This window comes from Dipodomys spectabilis, unplaced genomic scaffold (assembly GCF_019054845.1).
Source record: "Dipodomys spectabilis isolate Male_0828 unplaced genomic scaffold, ASM1905484v1 ptg000312l, whole genome shotgun sequence".
Lineage (NCBI taxonomy): Eukaryota > Metazoa > Chordata > Mammalia > Rodentia > Heteromyidae > Dipodomys > Dipodomys spectabilis.
The window spans coordinates 2,625,987-2,652,500 of NW_024870989.1; the positions used below are offsets into that span (position 1 = coordinate 2,625,987).

The following is a 26,514-nucleotide window of genomic DNA, read 5'->3' on the forward strand; positions in this document are numbered from 1 at the left end:
TTGAAGATTTCTTCCTTGGTGAATTAGGAGCTATCACCTTCAGTCATGTGGTTCCAGCACAGACTTGGCTCAGGGCTATGAACCTGAGTGTAGAAGTTTCAATCTCTATAGTGTGAAAGGAAATTTGGCCTTGTTCTAAGCTAGCAGTTTGGTGGACCTCTGGTAGCTGTGGACAATAAGTCTCCTTTTGTGAACATTTACTTTAGATGTAGGAATTCCTCACTAACTAGTAGCAGTGGTCACCCCAGGTTGGAACAAGAGAGCCACAGTAGAGGGACAGGGGTAAAGCTCACACTATCTGCCATTTTGTGCTTCTTGAATTGACAGGTTCTGCATGCATTTTAGTAATTCAAGAATAAAAATTAACATTACATATAGATTTTTTAAATTGCCTCTTTGTTTTCCAATCTACAAGGTTATTTTTCTAAGGGAGCATTGTGAGAATCAAGGAGTCAAAAACCCCCACTATTAACCAAATGTGAGACCTACAGTAAGTCTTTGCCCTTTTGACCTCAGTTAATGTATCTTCTAAATATCTTCCTGCTGTCCTCTGGAAATTCTATGGAGCCAACCTTATGTGTCAGATGAACGTATGGCCAAAAGGACAAAACTGTCCTTCCTGTGCCAAAGATTAGGTGGGGTTGGGGTGAGGCCAGGCCAGGCCAGGCCATGGGGGACAGTGCTAGGATAGCAAAACCTGCATCCCTCCAGAGCAGGCCAGTAGCCAACAATGGCATGTGATCCACATCATCTTTTCTCCAACTTGTTGGTCAAACTCCTGTGAGTCCCTGCTCCAAAGGGCTGACTGTAGGATCTGGTCCCTGAGAGGCATTCATTGAACTTCTCTACAGTTCATGGTCCACTTTACATAATGAAGACTGCTGCCAAGTATGTGTGTTTGTATGTATACAGAATGTTATACTTAACACTATGTCCTGATATTCTTATGAGAATTTTTTGCTTAATCCATGTAAAAAAAACTAGTGCCAAAATACACAAAAAGTGTCAGCTAATATTCCCAGGCATGGGTTAGTATTAACACTAGCATTAGTATAAATCAGAGCACATAGAAGGACCCATCTGATCTACCAGTTGAGAATTCGGGTATCATTTCCTCCTCTGCTGCATTTCAGGCAGTGAAAGACAAATCTTTTCAGTAGACTTGGGGAAGAAGGAGTAAACACCTGTGAGACCAAAAGAAGCCCCATGCTGGCATATGAGTACTGTCACACACACACACACACACACACACACACACACACACACACACACACACACACACACTTGTGGGTCCATCAGTATTCTCAAGCATCTCCCCTGATCTGTGAACTCTATACAGCAAAGGCTAGAATTGGGTGGAAACAGGATTAGAGCAGCTTGTCCACACTTCACCAGCTGTTTGAATGATCTTCCACTGCCCAGTAATTGATAGATGTTATCTTAGATGCTCTGCTCTGAGCTGGAGGGACAGTATCTTCCCTTGGGAAGACAGTGAAGGTATTAGACAATCTACATAGGTAATATGAGCAGTCCTGCATCATAAAAGTACTTCCTTTAAATGCTAGTTTATTAGAAAGCTTTGAGCACACTTGTCCAGTACTGACATATATTCATGTCGTCTCCCTATTTTGTTTAAATAAAAATCTGTATTTATGAACTCTCATTTCTCCTTGCCCCTTCTGGTATATTCGTGTAGTATCTAATGCCTCACTTTAAAGCTTCATTCCCCCCTCTCTCTGGTGAACTTTGGTGAGAGTTATCAAGTAATTTTCTTATTTAATGCAACCAAGACAAAGCTGATGAAGAAAACAATGTTACCTTCAGGTTAGCATAGATACTGCTCTGATAAAGGAAGATGATGGTCTTACAACCATCATACCAAAGGTCCCTCTGGAGATAGGAGATTGCATTTCCTCTGCCTTCCTAGCTTCCAGGGTTACCTCTGGCCTCTCAGTAAAGGAATTCCTTTCTAAGAAAAAAAGCATGCCACCAAATTGCACAAGGCCAGCACATCCACATTATTTCTGCTTAAGAACACTTCTCCTACCATATACTGCTGATTCTCACCCATAACCCTAGCCATTCAGGAGTTTGAGAGCAGAGGATCTCCGTTCAAAGCTTGCCGGGGCAAGAACAGTCCACAAAACTTTTTATCACCTTCACCACAAAAAGCCAGTAGGAGAGTTGTGGGCCAAGTGGTACAGTACTACCCTTGAACAAAAGCGCTCAAGGACAGTGCCCAGTCCTGGAGTTCAAGCCTAATACTGGCACACAGACACACAGACACACACACACACACACACACACACACACACACACACACACACACGAAAAGCTAGAAGTGGAGCTGTGGCTCAATAGTATAAGATTAGTCTCTTTTTGTACATTTTTATTGTAAAAATGCTGGACAGAGGGGTTACATTTACATGAGCAAGGTACTGAGTACATTTCCTATTGATCATTGTTACCTCCTCCTTTGTTTTCTCCCTACCCTACCTTCCCTCCCACCTCCACAAAATACCCTTCCCATCTCACCCCCACCAAAGTTGTAAAGTTCATTTTCAACTTAGTGTTTTGTACATCTTATTGTTACACTGGGTCAACTGTATCCCCAAAAAACAAAGTTCAGTCTTATGTGAAAATTTTCACTAAGGTAAAATGTCAATGCCCAGAGTTCAAACCCAATATCAAAATACATTTTTTTAAAAAGACTACTTTTAATAAGCTTTCCAAACATAACTGGTTGTCATCCTTTTATGGTACTGAGGTTTGAACTCATGTTTTCCAGATACACACTGTAGTATTGAGCCACACGTATAATTTTTGCTGTTTTTGAGACAGGGTCTCATTACCTGCTCTGGTGTGCAACTGGATTTCAGTCCTCCCACTTTCCTCTCCCATCACTGCTGGGATGAGAGGTGCACACCCCTGTGCACAGCTTCTTCTGTTCAGATGAGGTCTCAAAGAATTCTGCCTGGGTTGATCTGAAAACACAACTTTTGCAGTCTCAGCCTCCCCAAAAGCTCAACTTTTAGGTTCACATCACTATGCTCGGCTTATTGAAGCCCTAAATTCAATCACCAATACAAAAATTGAAAATGAAAATAAATTTAAATGGAAAGGCAGTATGGTAAGAGCAGGGAAAAAGGATGGAGCAATGATCTTGGGCAGCTCCTGAAGTCCAATCTGATGGCTTTATTTACCAACATTGGAGAATAAAATGAAACTATGTAACAAGACAGCCCTGTCTGTTTTTCCTTAGCAACAAGACAGCCCTGCCTGTCTTTTCTCATTTATGCCAGAGCCAAAGGGCTCAGTAGACCACGACTAAAGGAGGAAGTTAGAGCTGTGTAAGATGAAAAAGAACAAGCCCGGGACATGTCTGGAAATCAAGAAAGCTTCTGGAACCTTAGAACTCTTAGGCATTTCAGAGACTACTATTCCAAAAAAAAAAAAAAAAAACAAATGTTCAGAGAGAAATTCAAGATGTGCTCTGAGGTGTGTAGATTCCCTTACTCAAAGAACATACAGACCTCCCAATGGCACAATCCTCCCTGCCAACTATAGTTCTTCACAGTGAGTGTCAGGGGGTAAACACACTGCCCTTTTCTACCCGCCAGACACCAGCCCACATCCTGAGAGCACCAGGACAGCAGGGAGGGAGGGCTCAGAGCTATAACAGCCCAAAGATGAAGCTCAGAGGACCACACCTAATCACATAATGTTCTCAGACCTCATAAAGTTCTAACCGCTGCCAGAAGGAGTCCTCAGCCTTTCAAAAAGAACAAGCTGTAATACCCAGTTTTACAGCCTATCCCCACGCGCAGGACTTCAAGGAGGGCAATGAACCTAAGCAAGAAGGAATGAAGGGACAAGAGACACGAAGAATGACAGCAAGACAAGGATTCTGATCAAGATGCAAATTTTTATTTTTCACACAGGTGTATTTATATGCTTAGAATAAGGAAGCTTTTTCATTGGCGGTAGCAGCTGCAGGATGTTTGCTTAGGGCAGTGTGAAAAGGTGGTCGTTAGCAGCTACCTGGTGTTTGTTTGGGGCAGGATGAAAAGACCAGATTCTGTAAACAGCCTCGAGATGTTCCAGTGAGATAGTCAAGCCTATCATGCAGAAAGACTCCCTTTAGGGCTCCCGACAACAGCCCAAACTCCCCACCCAGTATTAGTCCTTTTGAGTGACATGCAAGCTAAGTAGGGCTCTCTGATAATTTTCCTAAAATTATCAGGCTCCATGCCAGTGTCCACTCATTTGTCCTCTGGTGACAAAGCCTCAGGGTCCTTCAAGACAGAAGCAGCCATGACCTCAACTCCACCTTCTGTGGGCAGTTCAGCAATCCTTACTCTTTTGCTCCCTCAGGGGTTTGTTTCATTTGGGGTAATCTCACAAACACTGTCTCCTAATATCACTGTCCCCGAGGGGCGACTCCCTACCCAAGCAAACAGTCAAACAAGCTGGAGGTGCTCTCTTTGGGAAAGACACACCAGCCTTCCCATGAGCCCATTTTGAGGAGCTCCCCTTTCCCCAGAAGCCTTGGAAGGGGCATCTGCTCCATCCAGCAGCAGGCCTGCCATTCCTACCAGACCCAAACTGACCAAGCATCCTCTAGTGAGCTGAACACTCATTTCCAAGTTGGGAAAGCTGCTGTCCCCAAGTTCTTTGTCTGAGTAGATGCTAGGCAGCTTCTTGTGCCTTCAGGTGCCTCAAGTTGCAGGCTCTGCAAAGCTATCCAGCAAGGTTTCACCTTCCAGCCTGTCTAGTGTACAGCTAGCCAATCCTGGTGTCTGCTTGAGCTCTGGCTTCCCTGGACATGCAGTGTTAGGGAACCCGCAGCTCCTCCTGCCAGTGCCAGCGTTGAATTGCCCACCAAGAGCACCAAGTACTCCTGGTCTGTCTACTTTGGTCTTTGGGATTTTGCCCCTCACCAGCACGGGACTCTCTGGTGCATCCAGTTTTAGGGGGATATTTCTGGGTAGCAAGAAAGTCTAACTTTTCATTAGGAAGCTGGCAGTCTACTAATACAGGCTCATCACCTGTCCCCTTGCCAAACTGGATAGCCCTGTTCCTTCAAGGTCCATTGCCCACCCTGTGTTTAGGGGCCCCTTGAGTCAGCTTCTGCTTCCTGAACATGCCCATGTATTCTGAAAAGAGCCCAGAGAAGCCTTTGACATATGTTGTTCCCCAGAAGTCAGGCCACAGTGAGGCTTTTGCAGTGCACAGCCTTGCTCCTAGCACAGTCACTAACAGGGCAATGCCCCCAGGATCCAACGCAGACCTCTGACTTGGGTAAAAAAGGCTGTGCTTGAGTCGCCCACAGTCAGCAGTCAGCAGTCCTGGTACATTGGCATCTACTATGTCCACCCCAGTAGCTATGGGGGCTTTGACATAAAGAAAGAGGCAGGCACACCGTGTAGGCTGACTTTGGAACAGCTCCTCTTCCAGGTGCAGGCGTGGTGGCCTTTGAAGCACAACATGACAGTGGACACACTAGAAGATCACAGCACACACTAGAAGAACTTGGTAAGCCATGGTCCTGTGCTCAGAGACCTGACAGGCAGGAAATCAGAGAGAGAGAGAAAGAGAGAGAGAGGCTAGCTCTGATTTGTACCAGTTTAAATATCCTTGCCGAGAAAATTTTCACCAAGAAATAAAATGGAAAACTTCTAACTCTAACTCTGATGGAGTAGCTGGGATCAATCTAGACTTCCTCCATAAACAATCACAAAAGAGGATGTCATGTGAAAAAAAAATATGTATATAAATGTATATATAATATAAATATGTAGGCATATATATGTGTATTCACAAACGCAATGTGAATATGTATTGTATGTATAATGTGTGTGTGTGTGTGTGTGTGTATATATATATATATATAACATACAGGGAGAAAAAAATACATAGTATTTGAAGGAATAATTACCAAAACCATCCCAAATTTGATTGAAAGCATGAACCCTTCTATGCAGGAATCTAGCAGCTTAAAGAAGTCAATTAACATAATTACACAGGTCCACACTAAGACCCATTCTAATTAAACAGTCAAAGACAGAATATCTCCCAAAGCACAGAGACACAACTCATCACACACAAGTGATCTTCAATGATATTATGACAAATTTCTCATCCGACACTAGATTAACTATTAGCAAGGGCAACAAATTTAAGGTGCTAAAGGACATATCTAATACCAACCTTTCTAACAAATATATATACTTCCTCCAAATGTGAGCGATGAGCTAAGTACCTAACGATGGCTCAGGCATATAATCCTAACTACTCAGGAAGGTGAATTGTGAGGATTGTGGCTCAGATATTCTGGACCTTGTCCCCTCAGGAGCAAGTTGTAGGACAGCTGTCCTTGAGAAGGCAGAGGCCTTTTTGCCATTTCATTGGTGGAACAAGATATAGGATAAGGTGGGCATCAAGAATGGAGGCTATTGGTTAGTGTCTCCACAGAAGCAATTTATGAGATTCAGGAGTCTTCTATAAGGTCAGAGGACTTTGAGTACTGTCCTAGTGGTTTCAGGAATGGCATAATATGACCAGAGCAACCTCAAGCCCACATGGAGTCCTTAGCCACAGTCTTTGAAGCCTATGAGCTACAGTAGCAATGCTGGCAAGCTATGATTGGTCCACTTTTTCTCTGACCTCACTGGCCCAGACTCTGATTGGTCCATTTCCTCTATGATGTCACTATGCAGGGCTGTGATAGCTCCATTTTGAGAGGTCATGCAGGATATATAGGAAGCCACTATACTCCAATCTATGTCAGTTAACACCTTTAGGAGCTCTTGATTGGTGACCCACTGGACTGTCTCAAAGCTAAATCCATGATATTTTTGGCTGGGGGTTGAGTTGTTATTTGGATTTTAGTATTTATTTTTACTTTTTCTGGGTTTTTCATTATTTTATTCAGTTAATTTTAGGTAGACTTGCTGCCTGCCACCATAGCAGAAGCATGGAAGAATACAAAGAATCATCCTCCAGATCTTTGAAGGAGGAGATCATCAAACAATACCAGATGAAAGAGCTCATTGACCATGGTACTAATGGACATGTGAAGCTGGCCCATCCTCACCTCACACACATGGCAGTGGCAGTTAAAATACTCCTGAAAGGAGAGTTCTCCAGTCATCAGTTAAAGAATGAGGTGGACATTTTTAAGACGGTATGGCACAAACACATCATGAGGTTGTACCAGGTGATGGAGAAGGAAGAGTATGTGTATTTCATCATGGAACTGGTCAGTAGAGGATACCACCTGGGTTGGATCTGAAAATTCTGCAACCTATATGAGGATGAAACCAAGAGGCTCTTCACACAAATTATAAGTGCTATTCACTACCCACACTAGAATAGAATCACACACCAAGACCTTAAGTCCAACAACCTATATGAGGATGAAACCAAGAGGCTCTTCACACAAATTATAAGTGCTATTCACTACCCACACTAGAATAGAATCACACACCAAGACCTTAAGTCCAACAACATCTTGTTGGATACCAAAGGTAATATCAAGGTCAGCGGTTTGGTCTGAGCATCTGGTTCACCCTGGGGCAGTTGCTATCAAATATATGTGCTGCTGTGCTATTCAATCCCCCTAAATTTTCCTGGAAAAAAGAAATGATAGCTGGGTGCCAGTGGCTCACACCTAGCTATTCAGGAGGCTGAGATCTGAGGATCACGGTTCAAAGCCAGCCCAGACTGGCTCTACCCTCTGAGCAGACTCATACTGATACCAAAGACTAATTTGAGGAGGTAATGGCAGTGGATAGAGGAGGCTAGCAAAATAACTACCACTCTTCTCAGAACAAGCTATTGAATGTGGGCCTAAGAACAGAGCAGTTCCAGACAAAGGGGAGGAGAGCCCTAAGAGATATCAAAGATAACTTCACTTGAAACACAGAAGACCCTGTTATTGAGATGGGAGAGATTTGTAGGTGGTCTACTAAAAAAGAGTTGTAAGTGGGATTCAAGAATGGAGATCAAAACATTTTGCCCAGCAACACCCTCAGTCCAGCCAAGAAGACAGATGCATCAACTGCCTTAGGTTTCCTCAGGAGAGATTCCAGCCAAGGGGCACCTTATACTGCAGTGTAACTGAACGTTGTAGTTATCAAAGCATGTAATTTCTGTGCATTGTATCAGTTCCTTGCACATTCAAAACTACTTGAATTACACTTAAAATACACCATAGTCTTTAAAAATATAGTTGGATTTATTTTATTCTTTGCAGTCTCATTATATAGCCAAGTCTGATCTTAACTTCATAATTCTCCTGCCTAGTATCCCAAGTGTTGGGATTACAGGTGTGTACATCTATGTTATCCATCATACTATTATTTGCATGTTTCCTTAAGTTTAATACTTTATTTTATCCCTTGGCAGTACTGTGGTTTTGATTCAGAGGCTGGTGCTGGGCAAGCAAGTGCTCTACCCTTTGACCCCTGTCCCCAGACCCTGTACTTCATTTTACTTTAGATGAGTTCTTATTGTATTATTTTGCTTGGGTCAGAATCAGACTGTGATTGTAATGTATTTTCCTGCTGGGAAGCTTATTTTGTCCTTTTATATTTTTTGTAAATATAATTTTTCTTCTTATTAAAAAGAAGGTACACAGAGATGTTACATTTATATAAGTCATTTTAAATTCAAAATCTTATTTTAAAAGAGTAAAAAATGCAAATAATCACTAAAATTTATCTCTAGAAAAAAATGACTACCAGATTAAATTTTTTTGGAGGCTAGGTAAGTGGCATTTGGTATTGTTCTCACTTCAGCTCTAGACAATGCTTCACAGTTCCAGGCCTGCATGACCTAAATAAAAACAAGTAAAAAGTAAGAAAAATGATCCTTTAGGGCACAGCTGTGGAAGATTTGAAATACTCTTGTGTATTATATTGACCATTTTTACATTTCTGTGGTAATGAAAAGTGATATAACAATTATGGTAGAATTTGACACATTCTTCTAACAAAACATAGCATGACCACATTACCCAGCAATCCCATTGCTCATTGCATAACCAAAAGAACTGAAAAGAAAAAACTAATAGCTCATATGCCAATGATAACAGCAACATTTACAATAGTCAGAAGTTGGAAATACCTAGAGTGTCTATCAGATGAACAGGTTTATAAAATATGAGGTATGCATAAATGGATTATGACATCCACAGAAAAGCTGCAATGTAATATATGTCTGTCATGGATGGACACCAAAAATCATCTACTATTTATGTGAAACATATTGACTAAATCATTTCATAAGAGAAACTGGAAGATTAAAATTTCTGGGGCAAGTCATTGGGGTGATTATTACTCAATGATTGTGTGGATTCCATCAGTATCGAAAAGATAGTTCACAAATAGAGGTAATGGTTACAAAGCAGTGTGGATATAATTAATGTCACTGAATTTTATACCTGCCTAGCAAGCATGAAGCCCTGCGTTCAACCCCCAGCACATCCAAAAAAAAACGCTAAATCTTCCTTCTGTTACCTACCTTGAGTGGTAGGTGCTTTTCTACTGTTTTGATTGTATTCCTCAGAGGATCTCTGGTGGATCTCTGATGTTTAGTCATTCATTACAGAAAATCCATTATTTGAATATTAATTCTGAGTTTTAAAGGAAACCTCATATATTAAAATGAGAGCAATGCTTGCAGTATTAACTCAAGAGGCTAAAGCAGGAAGATCCTTACACAGTTAAGGCTTCATAGAGAGGTCATGTCTAAATCACTGTGGTATCTGCTGAAACTGGAGGGATAATTATTTGTAAGCAATTACAAGTGAGAGATAAGAGAGAGATAAGCTTTTGATCACATTATATTTTGGTCATGTCAGCTTGTATTTAATATTTACATGATTTTTAAAAATTTTCCTTTTTCCCTTACTCTCAGTATGTCATTTTGAAACTTTGTACTATGTTCTCATTTGCCACATTAAAAAAAACATAGCTTTTCTTTATATCATATTAAACATTTTTTTTATTTTTTCTATATTACAACTACTTTTATTTATTTTTGAAAGCTTTTAGCATTTTTTTTTCTGCATATAGGGAGTGGCCACTCTCTCAGAGATTTTTCTCAGTTCTGCCAATTGAACCACAGATCAACTTCCAGATTCATTCTTTTGAAAAGTCTGATGCAAAGCCCAGCACAACTAAGGAGGATGAAATCTGAGGATCTTGGTTTGAAGTCAGTCTGAGCAGCAAAGTCTGAGATTCTTATCTCCAATTAATCACCAAAAAGCGGTGGGTAGTAGAACTCTAGCCTTGAGTAAAACAGGGAAAGTTCAAGCCCTAGTACTGGTAATTACACAAACAAGTCTCATGGACTTTCTTGCTTGGGCTGGCTTTGAACTACAGCCCTTAGATTTCAGCCTCCTGGGTAGTTAGAATTAACAGGCATGAGAAACCAACTGCTGACTTATATTAATTTTTTTTGGTCGTTCATGGGGCTTAAACTCTGGGCTTAGGTGCTGTCCCAGCGCACTTCAGCTCAAGGCAAGCACTCTACCGCTTGAGCCATAGAACCACTTCCAGTTTTCTGGTGGTTTATTGGAGTTAAGAGTCTCACGGACTTTCCTGCCCGGGGTGGCTTGGAACTGTTCCTCAAATATCAACCTCCTGAGTAGCTAGGATTACAGGCGTGTGCCACTGGTACCCGGCTTATTTTACTATTTTTAACCATCTCTTTCTTGCCTTCAACCTCAATACTTTTTTAAATTTTGTCCAGTAGACTTGATCTTTGGGCCACATTGCTGTTTCTTAGTTATTTTGAAGGGGGGTAGGGGTTGAACTCTCAGCTTGGGTGCTGTCTTTGTGCTCTTCAGCTTAAGGCAAATGCTCTACCAGTTTACCCACAGAGTCACTTCAGGTTTTCTGGTGTTTAATTGCAGATAAGAGTCTCATGAACTTTCCTGACCAGGCTGGCTTTGACCCATGATCTTCATATCTCAGCCTCCTGTGTAGTAGGATTACAGGCTAGAACCAGCAGTGCCCTTCTGTTTCTTAGCTTTCTGACTCAAGGATGATGTTTTACAACTTCAACTACAGCTCCACTTCTAGCTTTTTTGGTTTATTGGACATAAGTTTCAAATGTACTTTTCTGGGTAGTCTGGCTTCAAACCATGATCCTCAGATTTCAGCTTCCTGAGGTACTCTGATTATACATATGAACCACAAACCCATTGATCATTTAAAAATATTAATATGTTTTATTCACTTTTATTTTTAAAATTTTCCTTGCTTTTATTGTTGTATATGTTCTAGTCCTGGGACTACAAATCAGGGCCTGATACAATGCCAGAGATTTATTTCAAGACTAGTAGCTTACCACATGGGCCAAACTATAATTTGTGGCTATACTTGTTTTGTCTTCATGCTTGACCTAAAGCCCTGGGTGCTGTACTAGAAAGTGATTGCCCAGTTTGCATCTTTGGTCACAGCTCAACTCCAGGTTTTTGTTTTTTTTACTTCTTGGTAGTTAATAGGAGATGAGTTTTATGCAAAGCCTAGCATGAATCAGTGGGCTGAATTCTGAGGATCATGGTTCAAAGCCAACCAGGGCAGGAAAGCCCATGAGACTCTTAGCTCCAATTAATCAATGAAAACCTGAGAGTGGTAGAGCTCTGTCCTTGAACAAAACAACATAAGTTCAAGCCACAAGATAGCACACAAATGCACATACAGAGAAAGCTTCATGGACTTTCTTGCATGGGCCAGCTTTGACCCCTGCTCTCAGATTTCAGCCTCTCTTCATCCTCTCTCCTTTGAAAATTTTATTGGTCCTGTAGCTTGACCTCTGACTCTAAGGCCTATATGTTAGCTTTTAAACTCAAGGCTGGTGCTTTACCACCTCAGCCACAGCTCAAGGCTTTGTGCCATGTGGCTAGAGATAAGAATGTCAAGCACGTTCCTTCCTAAGCTGACTTGACTCTGTAATGCTCAGTTGTCAGCCTCTTGTGTAGTAAGGATTACACACATGGCCATCAACATTTGGGTCATTTTAAAACTTTAATATGTGCTTGCTTCCACCTTTTTTCTTTTTCTTTTTCCATTTTTGCTTGTCCTGGGAGTAGAAATTGAAGCTCAGATGTTGTCTCATGGCATACATGGGACCAACCATAACATTTGGCTTTTGAGGGGAGGTTAATTGGAGAGAAAAGAATCATATAGAGCTAGGCCAATTTCAGGAGGCTGAAAATTTAGGAGAGTTCATGACACTCCTATCTCCAACTAACCACTAAAGTCTGAGAGTTGTAGACCATTGAGCAAAATAGTGCAAGTTCAAGCACCAGGACTGGCAAACACACACACACACACACACACACACACACACACACACACGTATCTTATGAACACCTATACCTGAGCTGCGCTTTAAAGAGTACCCTCATATGTCAGCCTGAGTATATAGAATTACAGACATGAGCCACCAATGATTGTCTCATCAAAACCTCTGTTACTTGGTCTTTCTTCTCTTCTTCTACCCTTCTTTTCATTTATTTCACTCCTTTTGTGTGTGTTGGTGCTGGAGCTCGAACTCATGCAAGGCCTGGCCTAATTCAGAAGGCTGAAATCTGTCCATCATGGTTTGAAAGCAGCCTGAGCAGGAAAGTCCATGAAGCTCTTATCTCCCTTCAATCAACAAAAACTTATCCCCAGTGTGGCCACCACACACAAAACAGTTTACTGTAATTTCTTGATTGGGTTTGCCTTTACACAGGATCTTACATTTCAGTCTCCTGCATTTCTAGAATTACAGACATGAGCCAACAGTTCTTGGTTCTCTACTTCCAAGCATTTAACTTTCTTATTGTGATCCTGAGGCTGGATCTCTGAGCCAGGGCACTGTTTCAATAAGTTATTCTTTCAAGGCTGGTGCTTTACAACTACAACCACAGCTTTATTTCTGGCGTTTTTTGCTGGTTAGTTGGAGACTTATGCACTTCCCTATCCAGGCTGGCTATGAACAACAACCTTCAGATTTCATTCTTATGAGTCAGTAGGATTACACATATCGACCAAACATTCATACATGGATCATTTTGAAAATTTAATTGGATTTTCTCACGGGGGGGGGGGGGGGGCTCTTTTTCCTAATCCTGGGGCTTGAACTCAGGCCTTGGGCACTGTCCTTGAACTTCTGTTACTCAAGGTAAGAACTCTACTACTTGAGCCACTGTGCCACTGCTAGCCTTTTTTATTTATGAGGTACTGAGGATACAAATCCAGGGATTAAAACATGGTAGGCAAGCACTCTGTCACTAAGCCACATTCCCAGCCATTCTTACACCTTTCTATTTGTATTTTTATTTTCTTGTGTATGCTGGTCCTGGGTCTAAAAATCAGCCCAGTTGCAGTCCCAGAAGTTTTTATTCAAGACTAGCACACTAAGACATGAACCACAGCATAACTTGTGGCTATTAGTTTTTGTTTTGTTTTAAGTAGCTACTTAGATTTGAGTCAATGAATTCTCCTACCGGGGCTGGCTTTCAACTGTGATCCTCAGATTTGAGCCTCCCGTGTGGCTACCATCACAGATGTGTGCCACCTATGCTTGGCTCATTTTAAGCTCTGGAATTGGTCATTTATTCTCCTAACTTTTCTGCAATTATTTATTTTATTGTTTGTGTGTATGTTGGTCCTGAAGTTAATATCAAGATCTGGGTGCTGTCCCAGAAATTATTTTCTCATTTCTGCCATTGAAGCCACAGCTCAGTCACCAGGTTTTATTTTTCTTCCTTTTGGTGGTTAATTGGAGATAAGAGTATCATGTAAAGCCCAGCAAGACACAAGAGGCAGAAATCTGAGGGTTGAAGTTGAAGCTATCCTGGATAGGAAAGTCCATGAGACTATTTGCATCAACTAAATACTCAAATTCAAGCCCTAGGCACACAGTAAAAAAGCCCCATGGACTTTCCTGTTTGGACTGGTCTTAAAATGTATCTTCAGACTTCAGCTCCATGAATAGCTAAAATAATAAGCAGGAACCACCAGCCCCAGGCTTATTTTCAAATCTCAAATGGTCATTTCTCCTCTTCTTTCAGTTTTGTTTTTGGTCGACTTTGGGCTGAATTATGGACCAGAGAACTGTTTCCCAGTTTTTTTTCATGAAATTTCAGTACTTTAGAACTACTATCACACCTTCATTTCCAGCTTTTACTGGGTAGTGGGAGAAAAGAATTTCAATCACTTTCCTGCCCAGACTGGCTTTTAGCGGTGATCCTCATATTTCATCTTTCTGAGTAGCTAGGAATACACACATAAACCAATAACTCATGACTCATTTTGAAACTATAATTTTCTCATTCTCCCATCTTTTATAATTTGTGCTTTTTTTTTTCTTTGTAAGTGTCTGTGCTAGGGCATCAGCACCAGGGTCTGTGTGCTGTCCCAGAGCTTTCTGTTTAAGACTAGCACTCTACCACATGTGCTAGAGCACAGCTAGTGGCATATTTTTGGTGACAAGTGAGACATAAGAATCTCAGGGATTCTCCTACCTGGGCTAGCCTTCAACTGTGATCCTAAGCTTTCATTCTCCTGAGTAGCTGATAGAACATCAGTGAGCTACCAATGTCATTGGATCTGTCATTGAACTCTGTCATTGGATCTTCCTTCTGCACTTCTACCCTCCTTTAATTCTTCTGTGATTGTCCTGGGGCTTGAACTCAGTGCTTGGTTGCTGTCCTAGAAACTGATTGCCCAATTCTGCCACTTGAGCCATAACTCAATTCCCAGGTTTTTTTTTTCTTTTATTTTTGACAATTAATTGGAGATAAGAGTCTGAGACAAAGCCTAGCATAAATCAAGCTAGCCTGGGAAGGAAAGTCCATGAGACTATGACCTCCAATTAACCACTGAATAGTTGGGAGTGGTAGAACTCTATCCTTGAACAAACCAGCACAAGTTCAAGGATGGCACACACAAGCTGCAGGATGGCACCGAGATGCACAAACACAAAGTCTCATGGATTTTCTTGCTTGTGTTAGCTTTGAATTCTGTTCCTCAGATTTCAGTCTCTCTTCTTCCACTGTCCTTTTTATTTATTGTTTTTATTTGTAATTTTTAGTGGTCCTACAGCTTGACCTCTGGCTCTGGGGACTATTTCTTAGCTTTTTAAACAAAGGCTGCTACTTTATCACCTCAGCTTCAGCTCAGGGCTTTGTGCTAGGTAGCTTGGATAAGCATCTCAAGCACGTTTATGCCCAGGCTGACTTGATATCACAATCCTCAGATGTCAGCCTCTTGTGGAGTTAGGATTATACACAGGACCAACAACCCTTGTGTCATTTTAAAACTTTAATATGTGCTTTCCACTATCTACTGTTGTTTACTCTTTTTTTGCATGTTTGTGTTGTTACTGGGTCTACAAATTGGGGCTCATATTCTGTCCCAGAAGTTTTTATTCAAGGCTATCCTCTATTACATGAGACACACTATAACTTTTTGTCCCTTCTTTGGGGAGGGTGATTAATTACAGACAAGATTTTCATGGACTCTCCTGCCAGGGCTGGACATAAACCATCATCCTCAGATTTTAGCCACTTGTATAGCTAGTAGAACATGTATGAGCCACCAATGCTTGATTCATTTAAGCCTTTGTCACTCACTCTTCCTTGGTTACTTCTACTCTTCTTTATTTCTTCTGTGCATGTCCTGGGGCTTCAACTCAGGGTTTAGGTGGAGTCCCAGAAAATATTTTCCCAGTTCTGCCACTTAAGTCATAGCTCAAATTCCAGCTGAATTAGGTGGCTGAAATCTGAGGACCATGTTTCAAAGCTAGCCTGGGCAGAAAATCGATGACACTCTTATCTCCAATTCACCACCCAAAATCTGGTAATGCTAGGGTACTAGCAAAGTATGGTACACAAACACACACATCACAAATACAAACACACACACACACACACACAAACATACACACACACACACACACACATACACCCAAAGTTTCCTGGATTTTGCTTCTTGACCTGGCCTTGAAAGTTGATCCTCAGGGGTTGGGAAGATGGCTGAGAGGTAGAGCGCTTGCCTTGCATGCATGAAGCCCTGGGTTCAATTCCTCAGCACCACATAAGCAAAAAGAAAAAAGCCAGAAGTGGCGCTGTGGCTCAAGTGGTAGAGCACTAGCCTTGAGCTGAAGAGCTAAGGGACAGTGCCCAGGCCCAGAGTTCAGGCCCCACGTCTGGACCCAAAAAAAAAAGAAAAAGAAAAAAAGAAAGTTGATCCTCAGATTTCTGCCCCCACGATCAACAAGCACCAGGCTTATGTTTCAATTTACAATTGGCCTTTCTTCTCTTCTCCTACATTTTTTTAGCACCAGGAATTGATCTCTGGATCAATAAACAATTTTTTTTTTTTAGCTTTTTCAACAAATACAATGTTTTACAACTACAATGATATCTACACTGGGTAGTTGGGTATAAGAGTCTCATGTACTTTCTTGCCCAGTCTAGCTTTGAACCTTGAATAGCTAGGAATACACATATGAACCAAAACCAATGCTCATTTTGAAACTGGCTTTCTCTTTTCCCATCATTTTTAGTTTGTGGTTTTTTTTTTTGTTTTTTGAAATATGTGTCTAGGATTTCAACTTAGTGCTTAGGTGCTGTTCCAAGCTTACTGTTTAAGACTACCACTCAACCGCATGAGCCAAAGTACAGCTTGTAGCTTATTTTTGGTGGCAAATTAGATAGATGAGTCTCATGAGTCTCATGGACTCTCCTGCCTTGGCTGGTCATGAACTGTGATCCTTAGATTTCATCCTCCTGAGTACCTCATATAACATGTGTGAGCAACCAATGTTTGATTCATTTCAACCTCTATCACTGATAGAGGTTTTGTACTTCTATCCTCCTTTTCTTTTATTTCTTCTGTGTTTGTCCTGCAGCTTGAACTCAGGGTCTGAGTGCTGTACCAGATACTATTGCCCAGTTCTGCCAGTTGACCACAGCTCAATTCCAGGTTTTTTTTTTTTTTTCTGTTTTGGTGGTTAATTAGAAATGAGTAGAGCCAGTCCACATTCATGAGGCTGAAATCTGAGGATCAACGTTTGTACCAGCCTGGGCAGGAAAGTCCATGATATCTCCAATTATAACAATTAAAAAGCTGAGAATAGTAGAGCCTTGAGAAAAACAGTACAAGTTCAAGCAACAGGAATCTCACACAGACATACAGACACACACACACACACACACACACACACACACACACACACACACACACACACACACACACACACACGTGTCTTATGGACTTTCCTAATTGGTCTGGTCTTTAAATATTATCCTCATATTTTAGCCTCCTGAGTAACTAGAATTACAGTTATGAGCCACCAATGATTGGCTGATTGGCTCATTGAAGCCTCGGTTATTGGTTCTTCTTCTACCCTTCTTTACATTTATTCATTTCATTGTTTTGTGGGTGATGGTCCTGGAGCTAGAACTCATGCAAGGCTTGGCCTGTTTCAGGAGGCTGAAGTCTGACCATCATGGTTCAAAGCCACGCTGAGCAGAAAGTCTAAGATCCTTACCTCCAATTAACTGCCACAAATCTGGGAGTAGTACAGTTCCAGCTCTAGGATGTGCCACAAAGAACTGTCTTCTGGGCTTTCTTGCTAAGTTTGGTCTTTACACTGGATCCCCATATTTCTGCCTCCTGAGGTTCTAGAATTACAGGCATGAGTCACCAGCCCTGGGTTCTATTTTTCTTATCTTTTTTTTTGTGATCCAGAGGCTGGATCTCTGAGGCACTCAGGGCACTGTTTTGTAGCTTTCTCACTCAAGGCTGTTGCCTTACAACTCCAATCACAGCCTCACTTCTGTTTTCTTGTTTGTTTGTTTTGTTGGTGATTTGATGATGAGACACCATAATCCTCAGATTTCATCTATCTTAGTTTCTAGGATTACACACATGAAACAAAAACTCATGGCTCATTTGGAATATTTAATTGGATTTTCCAATACATTTTTTAATTTCTATTTTTTATTTCTATATGTATGCTGGGCTTAGGGCTATAAATCAGAGCCTGGGTATTGTCCCAGTACTTTTTATTTTTGCCGGTCATGGGGCCTGAACTCTGGGCTTGGGCACTGTCTCTCAACTCTTCAGCTTGAGGCTAGAGCCCTACCACTTGTTCCACAGTGCCACTTCTGGCTTTTTTTCTTATTTTTTGCTGAGGAATTGAACCCAGGGCCTCATGCATGCAAGGCAGCACTCTACTACTGAGGCAACTTCCCAGCCCCGTCCCAGTACATTTTTAATACTAGCATGCTAATACGTGAGCCACAGCACAATTTGTGGATTTCTTTAAAAACTGTAGTTGACTAATTAGAGATGAGTCCATGGACTCACCTGCCTTGGCTGGCCTTGAACACTGAGTCTCAGATGTGTGACCCTTGAGTAACTTTAATAACAAGTGTAAGCTACCTCAGTTTTTATTTTATCCTCTGAAATTTGCTCTCCCTTTTCTTCTTCTACCTTTCTTTTCATTTATTTATTTTATTCTTGTTTGTACTGGTCCTGAAGCTTATCTCAAGATGTGGGTGCTGTCCCAGAAATCAGTCTCATTTCTGCCATTGGAGCCACAGCTCAACCTCCAGCTGTTTTTTTTGTTCTTTTCTTTATTTTTTTGGTGGTTCATTGGAGATAAGAGTCTCATGCAATGCACAGAATACCTCAGGAAGCTGAAATCTGAGGATCACAGTTTTGAAGCCAGCCTGCAAAGGAAATTCCATGATTCTCTTTATCTCCAGTTAGCTGGTAGTGATCCCACCAAAAAGCTGAGATTGATAGAACTCCAGCCTTGAATAAAGTAGAACAAATTCAACTCTCATGACTGGCACACACAGAAAAATGGCCAATGGGTTTCCCTGCTTGGGCTTGCCTTTTAAATGGTATTTTCTGACTTTAGTCCCCTATGTAGTTAATATAACATGTGTAAGCCACCTGTGATTGATTAATTTAAAACTCTGTCACTGGCTATTACTTTTCTTCTACACTTCTTTATTTCTTTTGTGGTGGTCCTTAGGCTTTAACTTGGGGCTTTGGTGTTGGTCTTTTTATGTCTTCTATATAACTTGTTCCAGTTTTGTTCTAATGTTTCATTTGTTTATATTGCTTTTTATATCTTACATAAGTAAATTTTTATATCTCACAAAAGTAACTTTTAGCTGGTGGCTCATGCCTGTTATCTTACTCAGGAGGCTGACATCGAGGATCACAGTTTGAAGCCAGCACAGGCAGAAAAATCTTGGAAATTCTTATCTCCACTACACTACCAAATGTACTAGAAGTGAAGATATTACTGAAGTAGTAAATTGCTAGACTTGAGCAAAAAACTCAGAGCCCAGGTCTCAAGTTCAAACCCTTGGACTGGCACAAAAAGAAAACTTTCATTAACTTATATTATACTAGGATTACTGGTGTGAGACACCAGTTGGTTTTAAGAACCAACTTTTGTAGCAGCTGCCACTTTTGATGTTTTCCCTAGGAACTTTTATGTTGTTTTTTTCCATGCCTTACATTTACATTCCATTAAATGGCATTCTTATTTCTTTTGTTTGGAGGGACATATCAATAATTCAATGACAAATCAAAAAAGGCATGTCTTGAATTTTTCTTTAATTTAAATAGGAAAGGGAAACGCTGAGTCTAAACCTAGCAGAGAGTGAATGACGGTTTGTTTAATGTATTCGTGAATGTGGGAGCCTGCCATTTTGGGTGCTTTCGTGGTGGGGTCATCCTGCAGCTTCACAATAACTTCTATGATGTCACAACCTCTTTTTCCATCACAACGGATAGGTGTCAGCCACTGATCTCACCCTTATGTGGACTTAGATACACAAGGAGGAAAAAAATAATTAGGAGAAATGACTATTAACTACAAGACCACAGCTTAATGAGTTTTCCTGACTGAATTCTGATATTACATGAGCAGAGCAGGCTCACCTCTATATAAGGGTACTAAGCACTAAGGCTCATCTCTACACAAAGCTACTAAGCACTAAGGACCAGGCACTGACGTAGGCAACTGGAGAAACATGTGAATACAGCTATGAATGGCCTTCTCCATGCAAATTTCATGCTGAAGGAGAAAACCAGAAATCCCAATGATAATATCAATGAATCAGAAAGATGGTAATCTGGGGAGACAACTTAACATTGAGGATGGGAGGAAGAGACATATGATCTAACAGCAGGGGACTTCATCCATGCTGGCACCAATCTCAATCCCAGATCTCATCCTTCTGAGTAGACAATTATAGGTATGAAGTACCTGCAGTGGGCTCTTTGATATCAATATCTAACCAATGTGTGCTAAGTTTCTTGGAAGTTTCTTGAGAGGAAGGTTCAAAATTAAGCATATTATGTATCCTAAACATTCATTTCATTATCTTCTAATTATTTGAATATGAGCTGTATTCCTCACTTTTTGGAAAAACCAAGACAATTTTTTTTTCATTGTTCAAATCCTGGGGAGGGAAGGAAAATCACAGCTTCTTTGCCAAACTAGAAAGTAATAGTCATTTCAACTTACCAGTTTTTCCAAATAGTATGTCTTGTCCTTGATGGATTTTTCATCTTCAACAATGTTAGATGGATGAAATTATAAATGGGAGAAAAGCAACCACATAGTAGCAAGTTTATCACAATGACATATAATCTGTCCACTTTCTATCCAATGAAAACATTTGCCACAAGAATTAAAAAACTTGAATAAAAACTTGGAGATTCTACTCTTTATACAAAGTTGTTTTTTTGTTGTTTTTTGTCAGTCGTGGGGCTTGAACTCTGGGCCGAGGGGCAGTCCCTTAGCTATTCAGCTCAAGGAAAGCACTCTAGCACTCGAGCCACAGCACAACTTCTAGTTTTCTGGTGGTTATTTGTAGATAAGCTTCATGGAGTTTCCTGCACAGGCTGGCTTTGAACTGCAATCTTCATGTCCCAGCCTCCTGAGTAGATAGGAATACAGACATGAGCCATCAGCACCTAGCCAAACTTGTATTTTCTTCAGTTTTGCTGGCTTGAATGATTACCAAGGAAAAAATAGAACCTAAAATTATTATTTTGTGCTAAAATTTGCAATAGTTTTACCACGAAGAATAGTGAAATATTTAGAATTACATATTTTGAGAAAATGTAGCTTGTTAGCTTTTATTGTTCTAAAATAATAGAATCTCTTTATTTGTAGACACTGTATTCTGAGTTCAGAACTTGTACATGTTGACAGACACTCTATTCTGTGAGCCACATCCTTCTCATTTTTAAATCAATCATCATTTAAATAATTTGAAGCTCACAGGCATCTTTTGTTAAGATTAAGTAAAATAAGCCTAAACTCCTGCCTTTTGAGTAACAGAAGGAATCCTAATATCTAGAATATATAGACAAAAAAATGAAACACCCTAAGAACAAATAATCTAATCAATAAATAGGCAAGTGAATTGACTAGATAGTTCCCCAAAACTGATGTAAGTGTCTAAGGAATACATGAAAATATTCAACACCATTAGTAATCAAGGAAATGCAAATCAAATCTATGTTGAAGTTCATGTCTGCCTAATCAGAATGCCTATTAAAAAAGAAAACAGAAATACTTGCAAGGAGGTGGGGAAAGATACCCTACACAATGATGGCAATTAAGTGAATCATTGCAGCCCCAACAGAAATCAGTGTGGAAGTTCCACACAAGAAATCCTACATATACACCTGAAGAAATGTAAGTCAGCCTTATAGTACAGCTATTTGCACACACATTTTTTACAGCATGATTCAAAATAATCACATTCCAGAATTGGCCACCATAGGCAGAAAAGTGTGTAAAACTGTTATCTCCAATTAACAATTAAAAATCTGGGAGTAGGACTGTGTACCAAGTCGCAGAGTACCAGCCTTGATGGAAGGAAGCCAATCAAGAGATTAATGTCCTAGGTTCAAGCCTCAGGACTGGCAAACACACACACACACACACACACACACACACACACACACACACACACAATGCTTACTATATTTTTTAGCCAAGTTTCTTATTCCCCTAAGATTCATACATCTATGACAGATCTAAATGTAATGGGAAAGAGACATTTATAATGATAAACTTCTACTGAAGAACCCAATTTTTTCTTTTTTTTTTTTTTGTGGTCTTGGGACTTGAACTCATGGCCTGAGTGCTGTCTGTGTGCATTTTCCCTCAAGGTTGGTGCTCTACCACTTAGATACAGTGCCACTTCCAGGTTTGTGATAGTTTGTTGGAGATAAAGAGTCTCAAGAACTCTGTCCTCCACACACTGATTTCTAACTGCAATTCTCCGATTTCACATTCCTGAATTGGTAGAATTAGAGGCCTGATCCACCAATGCCAGGCTAGAACCTGAGTATTTTCACCTTTGCTCATTGGAAGAGTTCAATTCTTTTTCCTCCAGAACACTTACCAAGCACAGTTCTCTCTCCATGGTAATCAAGCAAATACAGAGGCACCAGTAGCTCACACCTGTAAATCCTAGCTACTGAAAAGTCTGAGATATTAGTATAGTGGTTCAAGGCCAGCCCAGACAGGAAAATCTGGGAGACTTTTAGTCCCAATTAACCACAAAAAAATGCCATATGTTGAGTTGTGGCTCAAGAAGTAGAGCTCTACCTTGATCAAATACCTCAGGGATAGACCTCAGGCCCTGAGTTCAAGGCCCAAGACCAGTGCACATGCAAACACACACAATTCAATAACATGGTTCTCAAACCTAGCAAGGTGCCATCCTAATCCATTAATGTCATGCTTTGTTATGAGAACTGGAAAAGTCTAACGTCTGGCGTGGGCTGGTAAACAGCATCTGGACATAGTAATTAGCTCACAGCCAGTCAGACCTACCCAGACCGGAAGCACGATTGAGTTGGTACAGGCACATGGCCCCTACTCCCTTATTCACCCAGACTGGAATCAGGAGTGAGGTGACACAGGCAAGCAGCCCCCACTCACCAAGACCGGAAGACAGAGTAAGGTGACAAGGGCACCAAGCCCAGACTTATCCAGCCAGGAAGCAGTAGTGAGGTGATGCAGGGACATGGCCCCTACCCACCCAGACCGGAGGCTGTCGTGAGGTGACACAGGCAGCATGGCCCTTACTCCCCCACTCATGCAGACCAGAAGCAGGAGTGAGGCGAAACAGGCACGTGGCCCCCACTCACCTAGAGTGGAAGCAGGAGTGAGGTGAAACAGGCATGCAGCCCACACTCACCCAGACTGGAAGTGGGAGTGAGGTGGTGCAGGCACACGGCTCCTACCCACCCAGACCAGAAGCAGAAGTGAGGTGACACAGGCATGCGGCCCCTATTCATCTAGCCAGGAAGCAGAAGTGAGGTGATGGTCGCATGCCACACCAGAGGCATGATCCTAGCATTCCATGGCAGCTCTCTTCTCTCCCAGCCTTTGTGAAGGGCTGCTAGGTTCCATGATGCACTCTGGAGGTCAAGGGACTGGAGCCAAGGTTGCTGCTGCCTCCCCCAACTGTTACTCCACCTGCTGCAGCTATGGTAGCAAATTTAATAAGTTCTAATTCACAGACCATATACTATGAACTATTAGTGTCTTCAGGTACCATGTTCCACTTGCTAGTCACTTAATTGTATAGTTGCCAATTTCTTAAGTGTTCACTGACTTGTAAATATGCTGGAATGGAAATCCTAATATCACTGATGTCTTTTAATTTCTAGGAATCATGATTTTGAAATGACCCTTTCTGAAGAGAAGAGGAGGGGACATAGACTCAACTGTTCAAGAGTGCCTTTGGTTGACACTCTATTGGCCCAATAATGAGTCGACACAGCTGGTATCCAGTTGTTTTGTGTTAGTCTTTGGGTCATGTTTTCTGTTTGGCCTTGGAGTCTTAGGCTTCTCTTTGTAGACACAGAAGATGGGAAAGTAATTGCCAAGGCTTATATAATCAGGAGCCATTTACTTCCTGCCCTTCTGAAATGGCATCTCACTACATAGCCAAGATGGCCTTGAACTTATTTTGCTTCTGCTTCCGCTTCCCAAGTGATGGAATTACAGGCTTACCATACCATGCCGAGCTATCTCTCATGGACCATTTGAAATAGAAAAATCATGACATGTGCGCTGTATCTACTAAGAGACTTGTGCAAAGACCAAATAATTTACAACCCTGTTGTTAAGAATATAGACTCATATTCAACTGAATTTCAAATTCAATTTTGGTTTCTTACCTGCTTTGGGTTAAAGAGGTAGACATTACATCACTGAGTTTTATTCACTTGTACAGAAATGTGGATGGTGCCAGGGACAGGTGGCTCATGCCTATAATCTTACTCAAGAGGCTGAGATGTAAGGATTGTGTTTTGAATCCAGCCCAGGCAGAAAAGTCACCATTAGAATAGGAGGACAAGAGCCAAACTGATGAGCCAGATACTCTTCTGAAAAATGGTTTAATATGGTACAATGTTTCCCATATGTCAGTTTGTCATTCTGCTTCTAGTCAGAAAATTTATAAGGCTCAGAAAAGGATTCAAGCTCTCTGTTAAACCATACTGTAGCCATTTTGATTTTTATTAAAGGAATAATCAATTTAGACATTGGTAGCTCATGCCTATAATCCTTGCTGCTTAGGAGGCTGAGATCTGAGGAACACGATTTCAGGCCAGCCCAAGCAGAAAGTCCATGAGACTTGTCTCCAATTAAGCAGTGATAAACCCAGAAGAAGAGGTATGCCTTAATGCAGTATTATTCCTAAGGAAAAAGCTTTAGTTAAGCTGCCCTAAAACTTCGGGTCATATGTTGGGACATTGCCACGTACAATGCTGCTGGACCCTGCCTTCCTTTGGTGTGTTTGCCTAGAGCCTGGCTTTCACTCCTGTGGATATAGGCTGTTTAGCCCACAACCTTGGGGGTGGCATGATCCGTGTATGGAATATACTGCCCAGACAAAAACCTATGATGGAAGCAATGATTGACAAGGTGTTAGTCCAAAGTTACAATGGTAAGGATGTATTCTGTTTAGCTTTTTTCTTTAGTTAATTGCTTTTTAAAGTTTATCTGCTTATTTAATGTACTCTAGGAAATCAAAAGTTAATATTTGGAATTTTTGGTGCAATTTGCAACTAGGCAAGTAAGAGCACCCATTGCCCCCAAATTCAACATTTAAAATTATTAAAACTCTGTTCAGATGTTTTAGTCATCAGAAATTTGAGCCAGGGATGGGAGCTCACACTTGTAATGCTAGCTGCTGGGTCTTGACAGATACAGAGAGGATTATGATTTGATGTTAGCCCAGGAAAAACATTCAAAATATTGGATCTCAATCAATATTGAACCCAATGCATTGTGCTTCTTATTTCATCTACTCAGAAAGGGTAAAAAGAAGGATTATGGTCCATGCTGGTCTGGTCATAGACATAAAACCCTACCACAAAAATAGCTAAAGCCAAGCCAGGCGCAGGTGGCTCATGCCTGTAATCTTAGCCACGCAGGAGGCTGAAATCTGAAGATCACAGATCAAAGCCAGGCCAGGCAGCCCAGTGAGACTCATATCTCCAATAAACCACTAGAAAACCAGAAGTGGTACTGTGGCTCAAACAGTAGAGCCTTCACCTTGGGCTGAAGAACTCAGGGACAACACCCAGGCACAGAGTTCAAGTTACATAACCAACAAAAGAAAAATGAGGACTGGGAAGGTGGTCAGTGGTAGAGTGCTTGCCTTGCATGCCTGAGGCCCTGGGTTCGATTCCTCAGCACCACATAAGCAAAAAGAAAAAAGCCAGAAGTGGCGCTGTGGCTCAAGTGAAGAGTTGAGGGACAGTGCCCAGGCCCAGAGTTCAGGCCCCACGACTGGACCCCCCCCCCAAAAAAAGAAAGAAAGAAAGAAAAATAACTAAAGCCAAAAAAAGCAGGTGTATGGCTCATCTGGTAAAGTACCTACCTAAAATGCATGAGGCCCTGAGTTTAAGTTCTAGGATAGAAAGGGGGAAAGGATGTGAAGGAATAGAAGGAAGAAAAGAAGGAAGGGAGGAGTTATTCTGTATATTGTACTTGCCTAGCTATTTCATTAAGGTGGCTTCTCATTCCTTTTTTTTTTTTTTTTTTTTTTTTTGGTCGGTTGTGGGGCTTGAACTCAGGTCCTGGATCCTCTCCCTGATCTTTTGTGCTCAAGGATAGTGCTCTAACACTTTGAGTTACATTGTCACTTACGGTTTTCAGTGGTTAATTGGAAATAAGAATCTCATAGATTTTCCTTCCTAGGCTGGTGTTGAACCTTGATCCTCAGATCTCAGCCTTCTAACTAGCTAGAATTACAGGTATGAGCCATTGGCTCTGGTCACTCATTTGTTTTCTTTCTTTTTATTTGTAAGTCATGGGATTTGAACTCTGGGTACTGTCCCTGAGCTCTTCAGCTCAAGTGAAGTGCTCTACCACTTGAGCCAGAGCCCACTTCTGGTTTTCTGGTGGTTAATTGAGGATAAGAATCTCATGAGC

At 41.2% G+C, this 26,514-nt stretch overlaps 1 pseudogene; it reads left to right on the forward strand.

The window, feature by feature from the left end:
* LOC122127784 overlaps positions 1-26,514 on the forward strand; it is a 92,194-nt pseudogene that overhangs the window by 27,266 nt on the left and 38,414 nt on the right.